Here is a 14582-nt window from a genome sequence, read left to right as displayed (position 1 = left end):
TTAGACTAAATACAACTAGTTCAACTAAGTCAAACTGAACACAACTCCATCAACTCCACATCCAACTCCACAGAACTCACACGCATGAGTTCTAACTGAAGTCCTCCATGCAATAGCTCAACTAACACATAAGAAACCACGTGATTCCTTCTGTCAGCTGCATGTGCCACATTCGTAGCTCGAACTGAAGTGCTCCAAGAGAATAAGATAATGTTTAGAGTCCAAATATTACTAAGGGCTAATAATATTTGACTGTTTCTATTTTTAGCCTGGCAGTCTAAAAATAGACTCTGATCACTCCGCTATGAACCAAAAATAGAATTCCATCTATTTTTCCCAACATGACCAATCATCCATAAACAACATCCTGCAACTCATAGACCATGATCCATATGTCTAAAAATAGACATAGTCTAAAAATAGACTTTGCGCCAAAAATAGCCTACGGGCCCACTTAGTGAAGGCGACTCCTTTCCACTAAGCTCCATCTTGTTGCATTTTCAACAATTTACGTCCCAAGAAATGGAAATAGGGCTTCACGGAACAAGAAACTTGATATCGAGAGAAAGAAATTTTCACGTTTTAGGGATTGATATTTGTCTCTGAGGGACTAAAAATTTAGCGTTCTAGGAATTGGAGATGTGTTGATCAATGTGGAATATTTCCAGTTGATCATAAAACTTCATAACATGAATTAGTTGCAAAATGAAAAGGGCTTGAACTGGTGGGACCCATGAATTAAGTTGAGGTGGAAGATGCCACGTAGAACACGAATGATGTGTACATGTGATGTGGCAAGATTGTCGATCTGGAATGTTGTCAACGTGACACGTGGCAGGAAGAAATGGCCAAGTGGTTGGTTTTCAAATGACATGTGGCACCACTATAGGATACCATGTGGCAAGATGACATCACCAATATGCAATAGGAGCAGGTGACGTGGAGTTTAGGCTAATGTGGCACTTAGGAGACATGTGGTAGTGGTTTTGTGGTGCCACCTGGCATGGAGAATGCCACATGGTATTGAAGTGGAACTAGACATGGTTGGGTCACACATCACCATAGACCTCAGACCCTATGTGGTATTTTGTATTGCCTATTTGCAATGGTTCATGGTAAATAGAAGCAGTGGGATGAGAAACTCCCCATTACATAACATAAATGTTCACATCCTAGTGGGCTATAGAGGATTGAAGTAGGATGCCCTTGGAGGAATGGCACAACCAATAGAGAGTACATAATTGGAATCTCATTAACAGGGGACAGGAAAGTTACCATCATGTTGCGGAGGTTTGAATGGGGTAAATTCAGAAGGAATGGCATGGGGAAAGATGGTGCTATGGCACTATCACATGGCAGGGCCACGAGAGATTTTTTGCGACGTTGCAAAACCATATAGGCCACTTGGCAGTGCCATGTGGCCATGCTTGTTGATGTGGCAAGGTTAAATGGTAAAATATTTAAATGTTCATAACTTTAAATGAAGGACTCAGATTGAGATAAAATTTACATTGCCAAAAATCTCTTGGCAAGCTAGATGCAATGGTGTTATCCAAAGTTAATTCTGCTAACTATGGTGAAGAAAGAATTTTGTGACCCCATTTCCATAATGAGACCATGGATGTTGGGTTAGTTAAAAGTAACACCTCCCATTCAACCTGGACTACTCCAACGGGGTGGGAGGTAGAATTATAAAGTGCTATCAGGGTGCCCAAATTCAGCACTTGGATTAAATGGGCCTAAAAGGATAATTTTTTAACTCCATTATAGAGTGTAGTAATTTATAGTGATGGTTATTGTGTGCAAATGTTTGTTGCTTGTAGTGTTTTAACTATGGACTACATGTTGTATGCAAATATTGATTATGATATGCTAATTATTTTCTAATAGTCATACTAACTTGAAATTTGATGTTTTAGATAGCCTCACATCCATATGCTTATTGCATATTTTCGAAGGAAATGGGTAAATATGTTATTTATATATTGGTGACTAACAGTTATGTGTGTCTAGCAACACATAATATGACGCCAGGGAATAGTAGAATGGAGAAATATGACACTGATAAATTCCAGCATGGTCTGGAAGAAGAGTTAGTGGAGAAAAGGAGAGAGGAAGGATCCCCTAACTGGATGGACTCCCTCAGAAGTATAAGAGTTGAGCTGAGAATTTATAAGGTAGATAATGAAAGGATTGCCATGGCTCAGGAGTAACAAGCAAAAGTAAACACAACTATACTATGGATCCTATCATATTTGCAAAGGAAGTGGAAACAAGATCTAGGTGCCAACTACCTAGGAGAGGTTAAAGGAAGGAAAAGGACATCAAGACTTGGAAGGAATGAATTCAGGGTTGATTCTGCAAAAGGAAATAGATCTAAGAAAACGCATAAGAAAACAAGTGAAGACTTAGTGAGAGGTGGAACTCCAATAATGATTCCAGAAAGGAGGTCATGTGGCCATGAGGAGTTGTCTAGTGTTGTAATTAAAAGATATTATCAATAGAAAATGAAAGGAAGAGACTTCGTGCTAGAATAATTTAAGAAGGAAAAGCCTCCTATATTTTATTGAGAGGTGAAGAAGGTCGAGGGAGTAGAGGCATGGCTGTTAGGGATGAAGAAGTATTTCACGGTGCATGATTTCTCTAAGAATATGAAGGCAAGGGTATCAATTTTCAACCTGAAGGGCAAGGCTGATATCTAGTGGGAAGATTTGAGGAATGTAAAAGATATCATAGAGAAAGATTTCTCCTAGAGGAGATTCAAGAGGCATTCCGAGGAAAAATATCTATCTTAAAGGTATTATGACATTAATCCTTTCACAAGTACATTGGCTACTATGTTTTCCTTTCCCTTCATATACTTGATTTCAAAATGAAATTCACTAGTCAAGGCTAATCACCTTGCCCACCTTGCATTCAACTTGGACTGATCAAATAGATACCTCAACCCTCCATAATATGACATCAAGATAAAATTCCTTCCAAGGAGGTAATGCCTCCGTAGGAGGTAATTCCTTCTAATCATGTTTTTTATTGGTTTGTGATATAGGCAGAATCTGGGGGAGAATTCCAAGCAGAACCGTAGTGCATTCTAGATCAGAGGAAGACCACACTCTAGAATCGAGTAATCAATTTGGTCAAGGTGTAGTGGAATCACTTTGGACCAAATGAAGCCACTTGGGAAATGGATTAGAAAATTAGGGCATCATATCCATCTTTTTTTTTATGTAAGCAAATGTAAAGAGAGTTGTTTTTATATAAAACTCATTGTAAATTTTGTGTTCAGTAGTAGAACATTGAGGACAATGTTCCTCTAAGGGGGTGGTGTCTGTAATAGCTCTTTTGTCACCCTGTAGTAGTCGCTACAACACCAACTGAAAATTTTAGCATGTACACCTAAATTTTGGGTCCCCCTTGCTTTTCAAAGCTTTAATGGTCATCCTTGTTGCATTATTTTGACATGATCCTTAAGATAACCTAGTTATCATTGAAGGGTATGCTTGATCATACTTTCACAAAGCACACTGTTTATACCTGCATGTTGTTCTTGATCCTTGTGCATATTTATTATATTTATATTGGTGGAGTTATTCTTATGGTCATCTATTTAAATAGAGACAACATTGAACTACAATTATTCACACTTCTTTTGCCCTTATAAGAAACATGGGGTTGTCTTGACTTAACTTTATTGCCTTGTCTACACTTGGTTTTCATTATGGTTTTGGTCTATTTTGTAGGGATGTATGGTAAAGTTATGCACAATTTAGAAGTTGATGAGAATGGATATTATGTGGAAAAATTAGTAAAGATTGATTGCTACATATGAAAAGAAAGCCCATGAGCACCTGCCTACTATGGAGCAACCATTTTCACAATTATATAGTGATGTTGGCTACTTAATAGGTTTTCTTACCATTTTGACATGGCACTTTACAATTGTGTACACAACAAAATCTATAAAGAGTTTATCCTATGGTGTCTACTATAAGCTTTTGTAATAATGCATCTAAATAATGTTCAACATACTTAACTCCATTATGGAAATAACTATGGCCCATGTTTGACTTTCAGAATGTGTAATTGGTCATTATTCAATTCCTTAAAGCCCTTATTGGAAAGTTCAATTATATAATGTGATGATGAATATCACATGGGCTTTGTTTGCACATTGGAAATCACTGACTACAATAACCATAAATTATGGAAATGGTCGGGTTCAAGCCTTCCATGGAAATATCAAGGACAATAGTACATTTTATATCTTCTTTGAACCTCTAAATTCAACTTTATCCAATGCTTCAAGGGAAATCGATAGTAAAGAAAGGACATTGAATGCACCTTTTACAGTTGGGAAAATTGTTTTGTTACTCAAAGAAATTCATCTATCTGGTATAAGGAACCACTTGATCATTCTGTAGGTGAGAAGAATGGCCTTCCTAAGTAGATGCCTCCTAATTAACTCATCAATATTGATGAGATTTCACAGATACAAGATGGTGGGCCTTATTGGCATGTAACAGTGAGTAAGTATTATGACACACCTCTACGTCCTTCTACATCTCTTGTAATACATCCTACTTAAAATAATATATTTGTGATAGTTAGAGTGAGATCATCTATTTCTAGCATCGACCAACTAATGAAAGAATTGGTGGAATTACATAGTGGCTATATGTACTTAACTTCTCAAGAAGGCAATATAATTACCACCTCTATTGATGCTCCACTAATGACAAATAAATTTGGTGGCCCAAAACTTATGACAATTGTGGAGTCAAGTCATCCTATCATAAGGGTCGATGTAATGTGGTTGCAGAAACAAAAAAAAAAAAAGTATGGAAATAGGTTATGTTTCAACAAAGGTGTTCATGTGGAAAATGTCTTGCTTGGACGTCATCGCTATTATATTCACTCCTTTATGTTCAACTTAATAGGACTTACTCTGGTGGGATTCATCATCATTCCAAGGTCATTTTTCATGGGTGAACTTGACTGGTGAGGTCAAGCAACTCTAATTATCCTTATATCAACGTCCATCTATATTCTTGTTAAGGGTTGTGTTTTCCTTTTAATTTTGACAAGTGGAGTTTCAAAAGAAATTAAATTACGAGTACAATTGATAAGGCATCTTGATGCAAGACGAAGAGTAGAAGCTTCAAGAAAATAAAAAAGCCAATTTTTGGCAAATATGAGTTACAAAATTTGAACACCTATGGTTATTGTTATCGGGCTTTTGGACATCTTGCTATGTCATGAATATCTCACTATTGAGAAAATAACAATAGTCTCATAAATTTTTCGTTTCTCTACAGCTTTGCTACAACTACTTACTAACATCTTAGACTTGAACAAGGTTGAATCAGGAAAGCTTTACTCTACTATAAATGCTAAAAGTTTTATCAATGCCCTTATTTTCGAAATAACAAGCCTCAATATGTACAAGTTGTGAGGCTTCTTACTAGGAGTGAATTATGACAATCTCTAACATGTTTAGAGTCTAAGTGAACTTTACATGTTTTAATGGATGCAAGCTTTCAGCCATAGATATTGGGGCACTAGTTATACGAATCACATACAAACCAACAAGTGACCATATTATGATTGCATTGCTTGAGAATGGCATGATAAGAACTTGTGACGGAGAACACCTTTGTGATATATTCTCTGAAAAAAAAACCAACAAGGTGACTCCTAACACAGAAGTACATATTGTATCATACTTCTCTTCAACTTGTAGTATTTTTGGATTTCACTAGCATATGGGTGTGACAGTTGTGGGAATTGTTGAAAGTGGAAGGGCGCATACAAAGATAAATTTAGATCTCAAGAAACTAGTTGTTAATCTTGCTTTTTATCCATGGAACCCATTCTTCTATGTTACATATGAAGATGATTCAATCGGGGCTTACAACATCCAGACATTTGCAGTTCATTATACATTACAGATTGATTAATCTACAAAGGTTGTTGGAGTTGGAGCTTTGCATCTCATCCAAATTTGGAGTGGGTTTTCATTGGTCGTAGATGTTTAACTCTTCTAGCATAGGATGCATTAATACAAGAAAGACCTATTCTGATTGTCATTACCCATGTAGGCTCGGATCCAATTGTTACTATTGCTTGGTATTCTTGGAGAAAATTTCTCATTATACTCTCTAAAGAAGGATTTTTACGTGTTTAGAGCACTTGTGTTATTATCAATTGAGATAGGCCACCAATGCATGCTAACTCCTTTGAACCTGTTGGGATTGCATCAATCGACATTGCCAAGATACTCCCTCAAAATGGTGGGAAATGCAGAATTCTAAAAGATATTATTTCAATACTCTCCCTTCTTCGAGATGATTGCACCAAGGATTATTACATTGATGAAAGGGGACATATAATATTATACGACTATGTTAGCATCCAGAAGTCATATTTAAGCGATGTGATGTGCGAAATTGTCATGCGAAATTGGATTAAGGGGAAAACTTATATGTTGGAGCCTCATTTACTGGAAGAAAAGGAACCGAATATCTATTCTAGTAAAAGGAGAATAGATATCAAATAAAAACAAATATGCCATCTCCTAAGTAAGTCAAAAGTGACATAACAGAGCAAAAATGTCTTCAAAGTGAGGATTAAATCAGTAATGGAATATTCACACCTATGTCACAATATCAAGATTGTATTTAAACCTACACAAAATGTATTATTTACAACATTAAGGATATCCATAACAAAGCATAATAGTTTGCATCATTATCATACTATCTGTTGGGTATGGAAACTAGTGTGGCAGAACATTGAACTCTTCTTCCACCTAAACAACAGTATTGCTCATATCTAACATGAGAAGTGTTACCTAAGATAACCATAATTAGGAGATACAAAATAGTTAATGTTGGGATGTTATAGCCACACATTAATTATTATGCAAGTGTTAGGGTTTCGAGAAGATTGTGCATCTCTCGACTCTACCCTACATCATAGAACGTTGCAGGCATTAGGGTTTTATGAAAAGGATTTGCATTGATGAAACAAAAGCTCTGGCTTCTAATGTTGGTCATCATAATCTTCTAAGACCTCAAACTATTGAGTCACTCATGTACCTTTGGAAAATTACCAGAAATTGTTCACATACATAAAGGTTAAGAAAGCCATAAAAATTTTCCAACCAAGTGAGAAACTAGGAAATGGCTCTTGTGGAACAGCTTGGGCTGGAAAGTTTCCTTTTGGATTCATTATGTCTGTAAAAGAAATATGAATATGGAATAACTATTATGCATAAGAACACTAGGCCAAGATGGAAGTCCCGGCTAATGAAGAAGAACTCGCTTGGTTGCATGAAAGGTTTTGCAAACGATTTCCAATAGACTTATACAATAATGCTTAAATGATCTTCTTGAAAATTTGTTTCCCTTGTTGTCGAATAAGATTGAAGCTTGATAAACTCTTAAGATAGTTTCTTTTGTAACATCATCCATGCTTTGGATATAAACTTTTCATAGCAACATTTCATAGCAACATTAATAATTGAAGATCTATTTATCTTGCCTTCTCTGTGGTTAAGCAGCATTAATAATTTAAGATCTATTTATCTTGCTTTTCTCCATGGTTATATTTTCAAGGATATTCAGTGTTCCACTAAGGGTGCATCTCCAAGGGTCCTAATCTCACACCTTGCATCTTCTGTGTCCCATAAGCTTCAAGGACAAAGGGATGCCTTGATAAATTTCCTTACCATCCTTGATTTATAGGCTATAACATAGTGATTTCCCCCTAATCACATGGGTTATGCATACGTGTCCCCTATAAGGTCTAAATCTCCCAACAAAAGAGAAAAACATCCAAGGTTACCCAAGACTCAAATACAATAGAAGTAAATGTCATTGAACGAAATGAGCCTATTAGCAATACTGAACAACTGTGGACCATGCTTGTTCACAAGCAAGTGTAACCTGGATGGGAATCTTAGTATAACCCATATATTATGAGAACCAATTTTCAGAGCTTATCAAGAAGGAGAACTTTGATGACCAATATTTAGTAAAGACCAAGTTGCAATAAAATCATTGGCTTAACAGTGGATCACATTTCATGGTTAAGTTTCTTAACAAATTCATTGAATCTAGAACTACAGGAGAAAGTCTGGGTAACTATATTCTTACCAAATTGATGGAAAGATTGATCAACTTTGGCGTCACGATAAATATTATATTTCACGGCCATGAATTCCTTTAAAGTCTTAGTACTAGTTCTATTTATTATGGAAATCAATATAGTAAATAAAGAGATGCATTTAAAAATATTCAATGTTTCAATCCGGTGTCTTGATTGTTGTTGGTGTGTGTACAGGGATGAATTTTCTTGGATGATTGTCGAGCTATATCAATTCATCTACTATGGAATTAAACCCATTATGTCTCATTTTTCATATTACAAATATTATGGTTGTCATGATTATGAAAATAAGAAATTCCAATAGTCATGTAAATCTCGATTTGAGCTTGTAAAAGTCATTGAGAAGGTGATAGGTCTGGGAATAAATGAAGAGTCATTTGGAATGTGAACAGTACATAGGATTCAAGTAGGTCATAAGACAATTAAATATTCATGAGGAAGGTGAAAGGCCACCTCCCTATTTGTACCAATGTATCCTCATGCCTCGTTGGGGGGGGCGGGGGGTGGGGGGGGCGCTTTTGGCACTCTAGTCTTATAGAATAGTTATTAGCACTTAGGAAGTTTGGACTGCTCTTTCTCTTGGAAATTGTAGGTTGAGTTGTGGTGAGGCTAGGAGTCTATATTGGAGATGATGTGAGCAGTCCTCATTCCACTATTGGATTTTGATGGGTTTGTGGTGAATGTACTTGAATTTGTAGTATTATCAATGAGAAGTTCTTCATTTTCGGCATAGATTCATGTGCATAACTATATTTTTTGTAATGGTTGATCAATACTCTAGTCATGTATGCATGTGTACTTTCACGTGGGTTATATGTTGATGAATTGATTCGTAGCATATCACACACTTGTTTTTTTTAGTTTTTTATTTTCACCACACGCTAACACTAGTAATATATTGTGAAATAATTTGCAATTAATCTATAACACCATCTTATTCCTATATGTTTCATATGGTTTTAGCTCATTGACTCCTCTTGAGGCATACTTATTCTTATTATGTTGTTGTTACATTCTTGTATTTTATTCTGCAAGTTTGTCAATTGTGGGCTTATTTCGTCCCCATTCTCTAGGTATTGCATACTTGTCTCACATTATCAATGCTTCATTTGAAATCCAAGAGCAAAACCAACATGGTGGCAGTTGGGCCCACATAGAAAATGGGGATCCTATCCCAAACAATGCAATGTTAAATTAGGACTTCACACTAAGGAGACCCCCTTACTATTGGCAGTACATTTTCCCCGTCAATATATTTTTCAATAGGAGGGAAAATGACAAGCTAGCCCTATGAAGCTTATATCTTAAATTTTTATTTTAAATGGCTCCTTCTCAAATCTCTATTTGGGGTTTTTTTCTTCTGGAAGTGAAAATATTGACATCGCCGTTAAGATAGTTATCTCTTGTCTAAAAATAAGTTTGATGGTGAAGGTGAGATCTATGCATTTGAACATATGCTTCAGTTTCTTCAAAATTGTGTTTCTAATGATGTGTAGCATTAAGATGTCATTTGTAGAGTTTTCGCTTTTACACATAAAGGTCGCAAAAAATCATGGTGTCAAACATTGTTAGCCACATCTATTCATTCTTTAGACCAATTCATTGATGATTTTCAATCTTTTTTGATAGGTATCATTGTGAAAATTTGCTTAAGAATATCAATGAGCTTAGAATGAAACCAAATGAATCATTGGATGATTTTGCAATCAGAATTCTCAGTATTTGTTATAAGTTTCCTAAGAGAAATTTCGATTGGGATCATTTGCACAAAAGTTACCACATTTGGTTTACCTCTATAAATATGAATTAAATTTTGATAATCAATCAAAAGATGATTCTAATAATCTACAATATATCAATCAGCCTATTTTGTACCTACTTTTTTCATACCAACTTTTGCCTCTTTTACGAATGTGAGTCAAGGGGAACCTCAGGTCTCGGAGGGGAAAAGTGTCACTTCTACTATCTCTCATCCTCATCCATCTTCATTATCCAATGAAACGAGTTCTTGTGTAAACAATGAAGTCTTGGTTATAAAATAATCATGTAATGAAGAGATCTTGAATGAAGAAGAACAAAGTTGTCTCGCTTCTCAAACTATGATTTTTTTCAAAACTATTACAAGTTGAAACTCAAACTAGTAAAGCATCTCTTCATTGTCATACAGATCTAATTCAAGATGATTCCATTAATCTTCCACCTCCCCATTGCATGCCCTTACCTTCACCTCCCTGCTATGACCAAGACATTGTCTTGGTTAATGTGAGTGTTTGAATGGTTCCATATACCATAACATTAATGTTAACTTGTTGATTTCTCAAGAAAATATGAATTATGAATCAGATTTAATTGATGTTTCTTTAAGGGAGCTTTTTCATCTTCTGTCATCCTCAACTCACTATTCATTGTATCCCGATTTGTTTTATGAATATGTTGCACCAACAATTATTTTAAATCCTTTGGATTCTCATTCTCTTGGCCTCGATTGCAATCAGGGACATGATAGTGATGTTTCATATTTAGAAGAGGAAAAGATTGAATCTATTTCTCACACCCCTGTCAACTTGTGATCCATTGTATGGGGAGAAGAAAATCATATGACTTGGGTCTTTCATGAAATTTCTCTGGTTGATTCATCTCCATTCATGAGCAATGAAGAATATTATGTGTTGAATGGAAAATTTGATAATATCCAGTCATTTAATCAAACCAATGGCTTTAACAATTGTCTTTTAGTTAAACATTATTTCACTGATATATGTGATGATGGTTGTCCACATTCATCTTTTGAATTTACCAAGCCACCCAGATATGATCATTCAACATTTGAAGGTTCAGAGGCCTATCAAGAAGATGAGGCATTCAGTTCCCACTAATGGTTATGTCAAAACTTCATCATCCTAATAAGATCCTTGAACTAGGTCAAATTAGGGTTTCCTCACAAGATTCGATTTCACTGAATGAATTCTCATCGTAGCTTGATTTCACTGAATGAATTCTCATCTTTGCAAGTTTTTCAGGGTTTTCAAGTTGATCATTTTGAACATCATGATAGAATTGTTGATTGGATGGAAGATTCCTGTATGTTAAACTCTTCAGCAAATAAACAACCTTCAATTTCTCTTGTGCTCGATATTAGGGAAAATGTGAATGAATTCACACCTTTGAGAGGTTTACGGAGTTTTCATGTTTACTGCTTTGTATATTCAAATAGAATTTCGACTTGGTTAAAGCATTCCTTTCTGACTAACTCTTTTGCTGACGGGCGGGACCTTCTTTCTTTTTTGCAAGTTAGATAGGTAAATATTCTTACATTTTCACATTGTTTTGTACTAGTATTAATTGTAGATATCTATGTATTTGTAGTTTGGGAACAACTTTCATGGCTACATTGGAAGTTTAACTTCACATGATCCCAATCTCCTTTTCAGTTCGATTAGGGTTCAAGTTTATTATTATTTTATTTTCTTACTAGAGTATTTATGCATGCATTTTCCTTTCATAGCTAGTTTCACGCTTTCCATTATGTTTTATGTTGTATACAGTTACAATTCATTCTTGCATGTTGCATTGCTCATTTGTATTTTTATTTAACTTTCCAGCATTGCATTTCTTTTTCATTTACATGTTTGCTTCATTACATTGTACCTTTATTTTTCGTTTAGTATTCCTTCTCTTTTCATTACATTTAATTTTGCTTGGTTGCATTGAATTACTTGCATATTTTTCATTTAGATCCATTTCTCTGCATTAATTTTCTTTTCATCCCATACAACTCTAGTTAATCTTTGCATTCAACTTTGCTTTTTTTCGTTGCATTATTCATTTCCTTGAATTTCTAACCTCATTTCATTCAACATGTATCTCCTTGAAAGATGCATTTACCTTTCCATTTAAGTCGTGTTCTCAACAATTTCTTTTTCAAGCATGTACATAAATAAATCCATGGAGCTTCTCTTATCTGCCTTGCCCAAAATGTTGAAATCCCAATCAATGATTGTGTGTGGTTATGATAGTTACTCCAAGAGGTAACTACTTGTAGGCCTTGGTATTGAAACTTCGTCCTGCATGTATTTACATGAGTCTGCTTTGCCAGTAAGGAAAATATGATTCGATGCTCATGGGGAACTATGATAAGTGATAAGACCTATATCTATAACCTAAAACCTATTTCCAATATGGTCCTAAACATCTTTGATTTTTGTGCTTCTATTTTCCACCTATATGTTGGAGATGTGATATGGATATATGGCATGAAGGCAAACCTAAGTCATACAATCTTTTAGTTTCTTCAAAACAAGAAACAGCTTCTCCCACCCATTAAATAAGTCGGGATCCCTCATCGTCCCTAGCACAAATAACACCTAAATAATGCAAATTGCATGAAAAAATAATAAAATAAAATAAAATGGTAAAGGCATGAGAAAGGCTTCTTGTGCAAAGAGGTGATGCAAGAAACTTCGTCGGTGATATGAACACTCATTGGCAACAACGAAATTCTTGTGATTTCTTGAGTGACTCCATTGGGGCTATGGACAATTGTTGAAAATGAAGGAACACCAGAAACTCAATTCAATTCTGAATATAATAAGCCATCTACTGGTTGTAATGGTTGACCAATACTCCAGTCATGTATGCATGTTTACTTTCATGTGGGTTACATGTTGATGGACTAATTTCTAGCTTATCATTCACATGTTTGTTTGAGTCTTTGCATTTCATTCCATGCTAACGCTAGTAATCTATTGTGAACTAATTTTCAATTAATCTCTAACACTTTCTTATTCATGAATGTTTAATATGGTTTAAGCTCACTAACTCCTCTTGAGGCATACTTCTTCTTATTGTGATGATGTTACATTCTTGTATTTTGTTCTACAATTTTGTCAATTGTGGGTTGATTTCATCTCCATTCTTTGGGTATTTCATACTTTCCCCTAATTAACATCTCTTCATTTGAAATCCAAGAGGAAAACCAACATGGTGGCAATTGGGACCACATATTGGATGGGGCTCCTATCCCAAACGGCGTAAGGTCTAAATGGGACTTCACACTAGGGAGACCCCCTTACTATTAAAGGCACATTTTTCCTCGTCAACACACTCCTCATGTAAATATTATTATATGAATTATTCAGGAATATTAATGTCAATTTTAAATGATGATTGGACTAAGAGAGGATACAAATGCAGAGTCTGTGGAGAAGTTGCTTGGGGAAATACCCAAGCTTATAATAATGCATTTAATATCAACCTATATCCTTGTAGCAATAAAAAAAATTGTACAAGAATTCAAGCTAGCGTATGAGCACTTGAGTAAAAGGACGATCCAAGCCTACTTGCATGAGAAGGAGAGTCGGTTATGGTTAACACGCAACAAAACTAACCAGACAAGGGGAAGGATTGAGGCATTCGAGAAGGAGATGCATAGAAGAGAAATTATAGTGTGGTAAGCGAGGGGAATTATTTTGGAATACATTCGGGAAATAGGGAGCGGAAATAGTGAAGGGAGCTCACAAAAGAGAATAGACACCAAGTGGAGCTACTGGGAATGAGCTCGAGATTCTTATGTCAAATTAACAGGTGGAGATTAAGTCTCTGGATTCTTAAGTTTGGTTTAATAGATGGAGGCTGAGTGCTTTGGATCCCCATGGAATTTAACAGGTGGGGACATGGTGTGCTCTAGAGTCTTGTCGAATTACAGGTGGAGGCCCTATGGGCTCTATATTCCTAAAGAATGAAGCAGGTGGAGATACTCTGGACTCTTAATTCCTGTAGTGATTAAATGGGTGGAGTATTTTGTGCTCTGGATTCCTTGAAGTGTTTTTTGGGTGGATAATTGTGTACATTGGACTCCTAGTTGTAAAGGGGGGCCATTGTGTGGTCTGGATTCCCATGTGATTGTTAACTGGATTTTTGTGATTTCCTTTGAGCACTTCACTCCTCAGTTTTTGAATCTAGATCAGGGGTGGTTAACTGCGAGAAAGAATAGCAATGTAGTTGAACTATGGTTAGGAGGAGAGTTGAAGTCCCCTACTTAGCTGTGAGTAATTCAATTATTAAGATAAGTTTCTTGCTTTTGTTTCTATGTATACCTATGAAACATAAATGGTGTTTAATATTGTTTTATGACTATGGGTGTGTCAGCACCGTTAATGAGGAATTATATGTATTCCTATGTATTTCCAATAAGATGTTTGTATGAATATTCTCATGACACGAGGGACTTATAAATCCCTGTAGATGTTGATATGTTTTCTGAATTACAAAGTTATTTACATGTTTATGTATGGTTGTCCAATGAACCAAGTTAAGTTATAGTGTGTATGATTCCATTATTTGACATGGCCATGGATAATTGACTGGTTAAGTTTATTGATTGTCTTTATGTTGAAATGAATGTTTTTTAGAGG

The sequence above is a fragment of the Pinus tabuliformis genome, chromosome 6, assembly GCF_031772625.1.
Source record: "Pinus tabuliformis cultivar Carrire ecotype Pingquan chromosome 6, CPIR1, whole genome shotgun sequence".
In the NCBI taxonomy this organism is placed as follows: domain Eukaryota; kingdom Viridiplantae; phylum Streptophyta; class Pinopsida; order Pinales; family Pinaceae; genus Pinus; species Pinus tabuliformis.
This window is presented reverse-complemented; position numbering follows the sequence as displayed.